Source organism: Panthera uncia, chromosome D4 (genome assembly GCF_023721935.1).
Source record: "Panthera uncia isolate 11264 chromosome D4, Puncia_PCG_1.0, whole genome shotgun sequence".
Taxonomy (NCBI): Eukaryota; Metazoa; Chordata; class Mammalia; order Carnivora; family Felidae; genus Panthera; species Panthera uncia.
Window position 1 is genome coordinate 83,145,028 of NC_064807.1, and position 10,371 is coordinate 83,155,398.

The 10,371-nt window shown below is 60.4% G+C and overlaps 1 non-coding gene across 1 annotated transcript; it reads left to right on the plus strand.

Annotated features, from left to right (window-relative positions):
* The first annotated feature begins 990 nt into the window (after nucleotides 1–990).
* TRNAE-CUC (transfer RNA glutamic acid (anticodon CUC)) lies at nucleotides 991–1,063 on the plus strand. Its single transcript has one exon. It is a non-coding gene; the product is annotated as a tRNA-Glu (tRNA).
* The last annotated feature ends 9,308 nt before the right edge of the window (nucleotides 1,064–10,371 follow it).

Sequence of the window (10,371 nt, forward strand, 5' to 3'; positions counted from 1 at the left end):
AATGGGATCCCGCCAGGCAACAGATTGCCTACGGGTACAAGGCTGAGACCCTTGTACAAAGCTGATGGGCCGGGTATGTCCACCACAGTGAAGAGTGAGGACGAGGATGGAGACATGAAGCCAGCCAAGGGGCAGGGCAGCCAGAGCAAGGGCAGTGGGGACGACGGGAAGGACCCCCGGAGGCCCAAGCGACCCCGGACCATCCTCACCACGCAGCAGCGAAGAGCCTTCAAGGCCTCCTTTGAGGTGTCCTCCAAGCCCTGCCGAAAGGTGAGGGGCCCCCGGGGTGGGGCGGGGCTGACACCCCACACCCGCTGCCCTCCCAGACAATGCCCCTACCGCTCTTGCTGGGGACGGGGACCTCCCTGAACCTCCCCGCCAACCCACAGTTCCCCCAAGCCCCATGTGCCCCACCCCCACCCCCGGCCTGATCTGTGTCCGTCCATCCGGGCAGGTCCGAGAGACTCTGGCGGCGGAGACGGGCCTCAGCGTGCGTGTGGTCCAGGTCTGGTTTCAGAACCAAAGAGCCAAGGTGAGAGGCCGCTTACCCCCGCTGGGCAGGGATGGAGCAGGGGTGCGGGCAGAAGACAGGGTCCTGATGGGAGGTGCTGGGAATGAACGGATGGGGGGGGGAAGGGGGGCAGGGACTGGCATGACCTGTGTCCCCTGCAGATGAAGAAGTTGGCGCGGCGGCACCAGCAGCAGCAGGAACAGCAGAACTCCCAGCGGCTGGGCCAAGGTGAGCCGGGGCCAGGGCACTGGGGCCCAGGCTCAGCCTCTGGTAATGAGATCCCCCCAGCCCCCCAGCCGACACCTTCCGGGGGCGGTGGGGGGGTGGCGATCAGGGCTCAGGGAACTGCTACCTTGGAACCTGGTGAGATCAAGAGAGGCGGTGGGGACCACGGGCAGGATGCAGGAGGAGGGATGGCAGGGTGGACGGCCCACAGGGGTGGCAGAATTTTCAAAGTCAAAACTGCAGCCATCTGAGACGCCTGGCTGGCTCAGTTGGTAGAGCACGCGACTCTCAATCTCAGGGTCGTGAGTTCAAGCCCCACGTTGGGCATAGTGCTTACTTAAAAAAACAAACAAAAAAAACAACCACAAATCTGCAACCATCTCTCACCTTCACGCTGTGCCAGGCACCTTTCTCACCGCTGGCCACGCTCTGCCTCACTTCACTCCCACAGACCCACGAGGGGAAGGGCATTGTCACGGCGATGCTCGCCGATGCTCAGCGAGACCAAGGGACTTGCTGGGTTCTCTCAGTTCGTAAGGGGCAAAGCCGGCCCCTTTAACATGACCATACACCCCACTGCCCATGCTACAATTTAGCAGAAGTCTCCGGAGAAATCTCCAGAGAGCTTCCGCAAGCCATTGAGGAGTTGGGGGTGGGCTCCTGCTGAGTGACGAGGAGCTAGTTTGAGGGCAGTGGCCAGGCCCCTGAACACTGGGCTTTGCCAAAATGCCGTGTCCATTTCTTGGGCCGGGGCTGGCCTCCCAAGCCCCATGGGGACACAGAGCCTTGAAGGGAGGGCACAGAGATCTTCCTGGGACTGCCCTAGTAGAGTCGGGGCCCTAGAGCTGCCTGTTCCCAGGTGAGACCGGGACTCCAGGGCAGATGCTAGGGTACTAGTGAGCAGCCCCTCCTACTCAGGACTCAGGGCCAAGCCAGTGTCCCCGGCTGCATCTGAGCCTTGGAGCCCCATTATTCCTCTGCCGCCTCTGCCGCCTTTCCCAAGACAGCCTGGCCTCCTGGGGCTATAGCTACTGTCTCTGGTCTCCCAGCCACCTCCTGAGCTATGTCATACCTTTCAGTGTTCCCAGCTGCCCCTGAGATGTAGCCTCCCCGAGAATGTTCCACAGTCCGCCTTGAGCTCATCACAGCCCATACTGTACTCCACATAGCACCCTGCCACCCCATCCGCACAACACCCCCTCCTCCTCCCCACCCCATCTCAGCAAATGGCACCACTCCGTACCTGGTGGCCACGCCAGTAACCGGGAGTCACCTCTGACCCTTCCTGTCCTCCATTTGCTGTATCTGCTCGGTTGCCAAGTAGGGCGGTGGTTTTCTTGTCCCGTGTCCCTCATGCTCCTCCCAGGGGTTGTCATTCCTACATTCACCTTACAGGGACCCCAGACCCTCCCTCCACTTCCTCAGTGGTCTCTGCCTCCGGCCTCCAGCCTGCCCCTCCCTGGCTGAGACCCTCCCCTGACTTCCTAGAGCCTCAGGGAAAACCCACACTCAGCTTGGGCCCCCGAAGGAGCCATCTTCCTCCCCACCCCTGGCCTTCTCTCGTTCTCAACAGTGGAGCCCTGTGCACCAGGCTCCCTGCTCTGACCCAGCAGTTTCTCCCCTCCCTGCCTTTGCCGCCCTTCAACCTGGCGTGCCTGCCCCTAGCATGGTTGGACCCCTGCTGCTTCTTTAAGTCATATGGAGGTAGGCTTCCTCTAGGAAGCCTTCCCTGAAGCTCTTTGGCCCCGGGCATGGGCCCCACCTTAATGCCCCCAGATGCAGGGAGCTCATTGCACCCACATGTTGAATGATTACTGGCTGCTTAATGTCTGTCTCTGCCAGGTGGTGAGCTCCTGGAGGGCAAGGCCACTGGAGGAAGGGAGGAGGTGGGATGGGGAGGTCTGTGGCTTTCAATAAACTGATTTTTGAAGAGGAAACTACAGTGTGTCTGGGGAAGGGGCCAGGGGTCAGATACCTGGGCTCACGGGCCCTGGGAGGCCATAAGCAGCCTGGGGAAGTCTGGAGGAGGTCAGAGGGACGGTGTGGGCACCCTGGACTGGGGGATTGTGTGGGAGGGAGGTCCATGGGTAAACAGATGTACTCCCAAGGTACATCTGTGAGGGCTCCCGGGGTCGGGGGACCTCCAGGATCAGGTGGACAGGGCTGGTCGGTGAAGGTGTGCTCTGTCCCCAGAGGTCCTGTCGAGTCGCATGGAGGGCATGATGGCCTCCTACACGCCGCTGGCCCCCCCACAACAGCAGATCGTGGCCATGGAGCAGAGCCCCTACGGCAGCAGCGACCCCTTCCAGCAGGGCCTCACGCCGCCCCAAATGCCAGGTGACCACATGAACCCCTATGGTAAGCCGCCCCCAGCCCCTGCCCGCCCCAGCACCGCCCCCGCCCGCTGCCTGACCTGGCAGGCCTGGGGCCATGACAGCCACCTCCCACCCCCGGGCGCGGGCAGGCCCTGCCAACACAGCCCACCTGCCTCCTCCTGACGCCAGGGGCGCCCTCGCGACCCCACCCATGGCCCTCAGCACCTCTGGTCCCGCGCTGCCGCCACAGGCCATCCTGTCCCTCCTCACCTCTGGCCACACAGCCTGCAGGGCCAACAGGGCCCCCAGGAGCCCCAGCCTGCACTGGCTCCTGACGCCCCCTCTACCCTCAGGGAACGACTCCATCTTCCATGACATCGACAGCGATACCTCCTTAACCAGCCTCAGCGACTGCTTCTTGGGCTCCTCGGACGTGGGCTCCCTGCAGGCCCGCGTGGGGAACCCCATCGACCGGCTCTACTCCATGCAGAGTTCCTACTTCGCCTCCTGAGAGCCAGCTGGCTGCATGGACGCTTGGGCCAGGGTCCTGGGGTGGGCCTGCGGCCGCCGCAGCCAGCCCCACCGCCCGCACAGACTCTACACACAGCCATACGGTGCCCTTTCCTGGGCCAGCCGGGCAGGCAGATGGGCGCAGCCTGGGCAGGGCTGTATCCTGCCCACAGAGACCGTGTCACCCCAGGGACCCAGAGTCTCGGAAAGCCACTCGCCTCCCAGCCCCACCTCGGCCTCCATCACCTCCTTCTCCCTACCCATCTCTTTTTTGGGAAGCTTAAATTCTCTCTATTTTTTTAAACGTCCTCTCTGTGTCCAGCCAACCTCCACAGGCCGGGCCTAGGCCAAGGCAAGGCCCCCCGCGCGTGCCCCGGGACAGGGATGCTGCGCGCGGCACCCGTCACCTGCGAGGAGCGTAGGACCCTGCGCCCTGGGCTGGTGCCCACCTCCCCCACCTCCAAGGGCAGGCCTGCCAGCCTGGGTTCACCTGTCCCAGCCCGAGCCTGGAACAGAAGTGGGGAAGAGCTTGGCAGGTGTGCCAGGCCCACTGAGGCACAGCCCTGAGGGGGAGTCCCTGGGGAGGGTAGACTGAGCCTCTCCTGCAAACACGCACACTCGAAGGCACACCCGTGTGATACGCACACAGATAGGTGGATAAGCTAAAAGAGACACAGAGGCGCTCTGTGGGCCAGCCTGGCCGTGTCAGGAAGGGGAAAGAGGCCAGACGGGGGCGGGGACCCCCCTTCTGACAGCAATAGGAGAGAAGGAAGGAGGAGAGGGAGGGAGGGGGGAGTTTGGGGCTTGAAACATGCAGACCCAGATGTATCCCAGCCTCAGCCTAAGTAGGTGCTGCCTGAGCTGGCGGGGCGGCCCCAGACGCGACCAGCTCCACGGGCAGAGACAGAGCCCCCAGAACCAGGGAGGACGTATGGCAGAACCTCCAGGCAGGAAAGCAACTTTAAAAGTCACCCACTCGGCTCATCATCTGAGGCGTGGCTCCCTCTGCCTCTCCTCGCGTCCCTCCGGTGGCAGGGAGCCCGCTACTTCATCGGGGCCCCGAGTCAGCTGCCGTTTTCTGCTGATTTCGCCTCTGCCTTTTTCAGCCCTGAGTCTTCACTTCTCAAAGCCAGACTTTTCCAGTTTCTCCAGCTCTTCCTCTTAAAACTGTACCCTCAGCTGGGCTCCAGCTTTCCCTCTAAAGGTGGAGTAGATATAACCCTGTCTTCCCACTGACATCAGCCAGCCACCTCCCCTGCTTTAGGCACCCTGCCTCTGTTAATGTGGCCCCAAATCCAGTGCACAGTTTAGGCCACATAACCTAGAAACTCACCCTTCCCTTCTGTAACTGAATCTCCTGGCCGTCACACATGTGGCAGCTAAGCCACATCTCTCTTCTGTGTGTAAGTGGGGGAGGGGGCATTTCTTATTTAGATCCAGTGAAGGACCTTGACTTTTTGACTTCTTACATTTCTTCTTATTTGATTCAGTCCAGCCTGTGGAGTTTCTCTGCACCCCCAACTCTGTGACCACTCGTTTGCTGTCCCTCCTGAGCACATCTGCCTGTGTCAGGGGTCAGCCCTGTGCTTCTTACCGAAGGCATGTGAACCTTCAGGGCCCTTCCCCGTCTGGCATTGGCCGTGAACCGGTCAGTCGTCCTCGGATGATGCTTTCCAGTGGGCTTCCAGCCCTGTTTTGTCAAACGCCCTGCCGGAAGCCAGATCTGCACCCCCACCCCCACCCCACCCCACCCCGGATCCACTCAGCTCTAACCCTGTCGAAAGAGGACGTGAGGGCCCTGTTCTCAGTGACCCCCTCGCTGGCCCCTGGTGGCCACTGTGTCCTCGGCTAGGTGCTCACAGCCCTGCCTTTAATTCTAACATCAAGCCCTAGGCCGCCACCCTGAGATCTGCCCAGTCCAGGCTTTGAGCTAATAGAACGATGGGTGTCTCTCTCTGCCTTTGGGCCCCCCACCTGACTCCCTCTGGGATCCTCCAAGTTCGCCAACCTGCCCTGTGATTTTGCTCCTCTGTCCAGTGGGGAGGCCTCAGTTTCTCCGGAGTGTCCTGTGCTTTTCACCAGAGCTGTCGTGGGGGCAGGACTCTCAGCAGCCCCCCTCGGGCTGGGCAGCCAGCCTGGCCGTTCCGTGCATTCCTCGTTCCACACAGGCTGCCACAGGGACCTTGGCCGCTGTCCTCTGTTCTCTGTAGCTTAGTCCAGCTGTGCCCTCTCTCGTCCTGGGCCACCAGCGGTCCCTTAAGACAGCCATGCTGGTTTCTTGAGAGATGCTCTCTTCCTTCTCTTGTGCTCACATGGTCCAAATCATGCTGAGGGCACTTGGGGCGGCCCCTGCCCCCAACCCCCAGGAGCCCTGGTCCTTTTCTCCCAGACTCTTTCGGTTGGAAGGAACCTCAGGAACGGTCATCTGGTCCACTCCCTTGACCCTGCAGCTGGAAGAGCTGGGCTGAGAGAGGGGAGGGAGCAGGGGCACCATGTCAGTTCCTCGTCCTCTTCCTCTGGTGAATGGCCTCCAGGTCAGAGGGACATGTCTTGGGAAACTTTGCCAGCCCCTGGAGGGCATCTCTTCCCATTTGGGGGCCTCCCAACCTCCCAAGTCCTGCCACGGCTCTGTCCCCCCTGTGCACTAGTGGCTCCTTATGAGGAGCTGGTACAGAGACACCCCCCCCCCCACTCCTGTCCCATGGATGGCCACAGCCAAGGGAACCTTAGAGAGCCCCATGGGCCAGAGACACCCGATCAGTCGTGATTAGGAACTTGCCGTATACAGCTCACTGCCCCCAGTTCCCTCAGGCGCCCCCAGACACTGATGCCCACTCCACCCAGCCCTGGACTGGGTGTGGAGACACAGATGAACAAGATGTGGGGCCCACCCTTGAGGGGCTTTCTTCTAGAAGGAGAGCCATTCACACTCAGACCTAGCCCTGTCCAAACATTCGTGGGGATCCATTTCTCCGGTGAGGAACCTGAGGCTCAGAGAAAGGAAGCAAATGTTCAGGGCGACCCAGCAGAAGCACGCAGAGGCTCGCAGGCTCGCTGGAATCTGGGGTGAGCTGCCGTGAACAGGCTCTTCCTGCTTCATGTGGGGGGAAGTGCAGCCTTGACTTGGGGGGCAGAGTGAGTAGTCAGGGGCACTCCCCCCCCCCACCCTCATCATCAGTGGTGGCTGGGATGGGAAGCCCAAGAGAAGAGGGAGGTAAAGGTCTGGCCCCAAGGAAGAGGCAGGAAGTGTGAGGTGGGCAGGGGGAGTGTCAGGATAAAACCAAGTCCGAATTCGTTTCCCTGCTGGCGAAGGTGAGGCTCAGAGGGAGGAAGGAATCGGCCCCAACTGACACCGCAAATGAGGCAGAGGCAGAGGAGAGACAAGACGGCGGGGTCCTGCCCCCAGCCAGAGCCTCATCTGCCTGCCCCGTGGAGCCTCCCGGAGGGGGCCACACAGACGCGGGCCACTATGGTTCCAAAGATCAGACCGCAGAGCCGCAGGAGAAGCGGTCCCTGCAAGCGGGCTGGGCATGTTGTGGGCCTCCCGGGAGGGGGAGGGGAGGAGCCCACTGCCTCTGGGCAAGCAGGGCCCGAGCACGGTCAGGCCCCCATCACAGGGTCCGGGTAGCCTCTTCTCCCTTAGGGGGTTCAGCTGCCGCTTGGCAGTGAGGCTGCGCCACCCACCCACGTGGAGCCAGGGCCCCTCGCGCTCCGCGCACGCGCACGGGGAGCCTGGAGGAAGGAGAACTGGCTGACCCCTGCCTGGCCAGAGCTCTGGGCGCCACCTGGGCTGAGGACTTCACCTCCTGTCCGGGGAACCTGCAGCTCTGGGGCTCCCTCCGCGCTGGGGGAGGAGAGGATCCGCACTCACACACGCGCGCGCACAGACAGACACACACTCACACCCGGACGCGCACGGAGGCTCACAGACCCACACTCCGGGTGCACGAGGCCTGAGGGCTGGGGGAGCAGGAAAGACCCTCCAACATTTGGCCCTTGGAAGGTGCAGTTTGCAATGAGCCTGTCTGCTGGTGCCCCCAGCCCAGCTGGGCGTGGGGACCGGCCGCCGGCCATTCCTCTGTTTTCCTTGTACAGACTCACTGCCCACCCGCCATCCCCAGACACATTTTATTTAATAACTTGTCATTGTTAAATTATTTATTAGCGTTTACCACATCACCACCCCCACCCTGCCCTCCACGCTCACCTTCTGCCTCTTCCCACAAAAGCAGAAAATGGAAACAACAAAAGACGAGACATCAGTATATTTGTAAATAAACCGACCTGTACACGCCTGTGCCGCCTCTCCTTGGGGGGAGGGGAGGGGTGGGGTGGGGCGGGGCCGGGCCGGGCCCTCCAGAGCGTGAGGGATTTCTCCAGGGGCACCAGGGACAGCAGATCAAGGAGGAGGGAGGCCTCGGGGCCCTGTTCTCGCCCTGACCCATTCCTTGTCCCATCCCATAATCATCGTCTCCCTAATCCTGGGCCTGTCCCAACCCTGAATCACCTCCATGCTTAAACGTTTCCATCCCATCCCACTCTCTCCCATTCTGCAGCACTCTTCATTCATTCATTCATTCATTCACCCAACCGACGTGAAGGGTCCTTTAAGTGCCAGCTACCAGTCCGAGAACCAGGGATCAGTAGTCTGTGCCTCAAGGAGGTAGGTTGTGACCTACGCTCAGTTGAGGGATGGAGAGGCCTTGTTATAGTGTATTCAACCTCATCTGGAGGTGTGAAGCATCATGGAAGGCTTCCTGGAGGAAGCTACATATTAAGCTGCAAGCAGAAGTTAGCCAGCGTGGAGGAGACTAGGTGGGGAGTCTGCCAGTGCTTTGGGCTTGTGCAAAATCTCAGGGTCAGGCAAAATCTTGTAAATCTCCTAAACTAGAAGAATAGCTAAGTTTGCGGGGGGGGGGGGGGGGGGGGGGGGGGGAATGAGAAATGATGAGACTGGAGGCAGGGCCAGACTACCCAGGGTCTTGATGACGAGTGAAGAATAGATCCGATTGGGTTGGGAGGACTGGATAGAGGCACGGAGGTTGGTTGGGTCACCTAGGTGACAGGTGACGATGGTTTTGACTAGGGGGGAGAACAGTGGGGAGAATGAAGGGGACAGATCCTAGAGATAACCGAGAAGGGCAGTCAAGGCAACGGCTAGATCCCCGAGATGGGGGTTCCTGGAGCACTCTGGTCTGGGACACGCGGAGCTGAGGGTCTCTGGGGCATCCAAGCGGAGGTGTCTGGGAGCAGAGCTGGGGGCCTCGAAAAGATCAGAGAAGGAGCACCCAGGTGTTCAAGAGCCAGACAGACGGTCACAAGGCACAAGGTGGGTGAACTCACCCAGGGGGAGAATGAAGAAGCTGAGGCCAGATCCCGGAGTAATCATGAGGACTTGGGATGGGACATGACTGTGGGATCCAGGAGAGATGGGAGGGTGGGCAGAGAGACTCAGAGGCACAGAGACTCTCAAACTTCCTCAGAGTAGTTTGGGGACTATCAGTGTGCATGTAGGTGGGTGTATGTGCGTGTCCGTGGAAACAGCTCTGGGGGTCGATTGGTCTGGATATACTGCGCATGAAGCTACATGTCCGCCAGGTATCAGTGTATCCTGTGCAGCGATGTCTACCAGCAAGGCTGTCCAGATCCGGGCAGAGTCTCGGCCGTGTTTCTGTGTGTTGGTGAAGATGTTCGCGTGTCCACACGTGGGTGTATCATTGTGCGTCTTCATACCTCTGTGCATCCTGGAGGCCTCTGGGCCTCACGTCCACGGATCTGATGTCCTAATGTTCTCCCCTTCCCCCCACCTCTCTGCTTCCTCCTTCTCAGCCTTCCGTCCCCGCTGCTGTGGCCACGGTTACCTGGAAGCCCCCTCTAGCTACTCTCCCTCCGCCCGCGGACACCAGCGCCCCCTAGGGGGCACATCCCACCCCCTCGCCCTCTTCAGCCTCTGGGTAATTCTCACAGCCAAAAACCTAGATAAGTGGAAGCACTCCGGTTCATTTCCTCCTTTGCACCCCACAATACCCGGAACAGCAAGTATTAAGGTCCCATTTTTCAGAAGGGAATCCGAGGCTCAGAAGGAGGTAGTGATCGGCTCGATATGACAAAGCTAACAAGGGGCAGCAGAACCAGGGTTCCAAATCAGGTTTGGCTGCACATCCATGGCCTCACCGGCACCCCAGCTGTCCCCTCAAGCCTGTGGTCCTCCAAGGTCAGGCTCAGGGACCTGGGGACCAAGGAAACTCTCCTACACTCAGAGTGGCCTCACTGAGGCCCAGAGAAATTAAGTCACAGCCCAGCGGCACAGCACAGAGACAGGACTAATCCGGGTCTTCACGTCCAAGCCCCAGGCCCAGGTTCCTGCAAGAGGGACCTCCAGGGGGCGCCTGGGTGGCTTAGCCAGTTAAACATCCCACTCTTGATTTCGGCTCAGGTCATGATCCCAGGGTCGGGATCTAGCTCCGAGTTGGCCATGCTGAGTGTGGAGCCTGCTTGGGATTCTCTCTCTCTCTCTCTCTCTCTCTCTCTCCCTCTCCCCCACTTGCACTCTCTCTCTCTCCCTCAAAAAAAAAATTACAAAATTTAAAAATAAAAAAAGAGGGGCCTCCAAGCTCTGCCTGCCACCCCCAGCAGTGGGCTGCAAACTCTCTTGCCTACAGCAACCGTTTAAAATCCTGTCACTAAAAAATGTGGGGGGGGGGGGGGTGGAGAGGAGGGGCCGTGCTAATCCAGCGCTCCCCTGTCTCCTGCCTGTCTTCTCTCCCCAGCCCAGAAGGTGAAGGCACAGGAGGGGTGGGAGACACAGGC